Source organism: Arvicola amphibius, chromosome 3 (genome assembly GCF_903992535.2).
Source record: "Arvicola amphibius chromosome 3, mArvAmp1.2, whole genome shotgun sequence".
Taxonomy (NCBI): Eukaryota; Metazoa; Chordata; class Mammalia; order Rodentia; family Cricetidae; genus Arvicola; species Arvicola amphibius.
The window spans coordinates 81,765,806-81,767,992 of NC_052049.1; the positions used below are offsets into that span (position 1 = coordinate 81,765,806).

The 2,187-nt window shown below is 39.2% G+C and overlaps 1 pseudogene; it reads right to left on the reverse strand.

The window, feature by feature from the left end:
- Nucleotides 1-1,559: 1,559 nt before the first annotated feature.
- Nucleotides 1,560-1,678, reverse strand: LOC119810958 (annotated as a pseudogene).
- Between the last annotated feature and the right edge of the window lie 509 nt (nucleotides 1,679-2,187).

Genomic DNA, 2,187 nt, shown 5'->3' on the forward strand with positions numbered 1-2,187 from the left:
TTTTATTAGATTCACCAATCTGTCACATTTTCCCCTAAATCTCACTAAAAAGGATGCTTTATCCTGGTCTAGTGTAAAATCCTGCAATCCTAGACCCTTGGAGACTTAGGCAGAAGGGTCACAGGTTCAAGGCCAATCTGAGCTGTAGAGCAGAACAAGACTAGCATGGGTAACTTTGTACATTCCCTACCTATCATATGTAAGTACCTGACTGGATTTTCCATTACCACACCCAAAAAGTGAGTTTGATCATATGATCTCAGCATTGCACTTTTTATCATGTTCTTGCTTTTTTTCTAGTTATTTTCTTGGAAGGTATAAGGGTCCATATCCAGATTACACCCTCCAAACATACCCTGACTGAGCCCCACCTCCAGCCTTTAATTTTTTCCCTTGATCCAACTATTTACTTATTTTTATTCAACTATTTAAAACTTAGTTATTGTCTCAAACTTCATGCTTTTTAATTCCAAAGAGTTGATATAGCAGGTAAAGTGTTTGCTAAGCAAGCACAGGAACCTCAGTTCACATTCCCATCAGGCATGTAAATGCCCAACATGATGAACTACTTCTGTTTACCAGTCCTGGGACAGCTGAAACAAACTCACCATGGGTACTTGCTTATCATCTAGTCTAGCCAAATTGGCGAGTTCTAAGTCATTCAAAACACTGTCTCAGAAACTAAGTTGGAGAGCAACAGATGAAGATACCTGAAGCTTACCTCTGAAGACCACCAGTGAACAAACAGGTGTGTACACCACACGTGAGTGCCTATGCACAAAATAAAAAAGTTAAAAACCACATTCTCGTTGTTCTTATCTCTACAAAGAATCATGGCATAGTAGTATCAGTTGTCTGGCCACTCTTTCACAAGAATGTTTCTCAGAAAATAAACGGCAAGATTTCACAACTCACTGTATAACAGAGAGTTAAAATGAACACACTAGGGTAGGCATACTGGTTCTGGGCTTTTATCTCAGCTTTCAGGACACAGAGAGCTGGTCTACATTGGAAATTCTACACCAGCTAGGGCTATGCAGTGAAACCCTGTCTCCAAACAATTTAAAACAAACAACCTAAAACAAAAAATAATTCATCAATCTTGTATTCTTTAAGTAGTCTGGGTGTCAGGTTATCAATTTTAATAACCCACAAACAATTTAGAATGGTGCACGTACATCTCTGTTCACAGTCATTGATTAGGACCTGTCGCTGTCTTGACCACCATTTTCTTTAGGCTACTACCTCTAAACAAAATTCTACTCTTTTAGGTGTATTGTAGATTACAAATCAGGCAGATTTTGTGCCATTACCATATCTGGAATATCTCATGAAGCAGACCTGTAAACAGTGTGAATGAATTGATTGATGGACCACAAGGCATGGTTTGGCATAAACACTAATGGCAAGTTCCAAAAGGAAATCATGACGTTTCTATTCTTAAGGCCTTTTAAACCTTTTACCACTGGATATATTACAATATTCTCTAAGTTTATATTCACCTAAGGTTTTGTTTTCTTTTTTCTTTTTTTGTTTTTGTTTTTTGTTGTTGTTTCTTTTGCCTAAAGCACCTGATATTCCTAGGTGGCCTCCTATCCAAGTACTAACCAGGCCCGACCCTGCTTAGCTTCCAAGATCAGAGGAGATTGAGCACATTCAGGATGGTATGGCCTAAGGTTTTGTCTTAACACATATTTTCAGTCATTTGTATGGAACTTGTACAAGGGACTACAACGGAGGCACCTATCTCAGCACTGGTCGCTCACTCCATAATCTATTTTCAGCTCATTACTCTCTTCATCCCATCCAATTTAATGCTATTCATAGAACCACTCCCTCTCTTTCCAGACTTCCAGCTTCCTCCTTGCCTCATGTGATCAATAGCTCTCCTTTCCAAAGGCCTCAGAAAGTGGACTTGCTAAAGTCTAATGGACTCATCAGATATGGCTGTCAAATGTTAAATGCCACACTGACATTCAAAAATTCATCTTGAGTCTCACATCAGAAAATGAAGCCATTGCTCTCAGAGTTCAACAAAGCAATGTCCTCCATAGACACAGGATGTGAAAGCTGCCTCTTTACAGACAACACTTCCAAATCTGCAAAACAGCTGCGGTACACAGTCAGGTTCAGTGACATGTCATGCTGAATCCCATTGCTCTGAAATAATTCAGAAAATGGACAGTT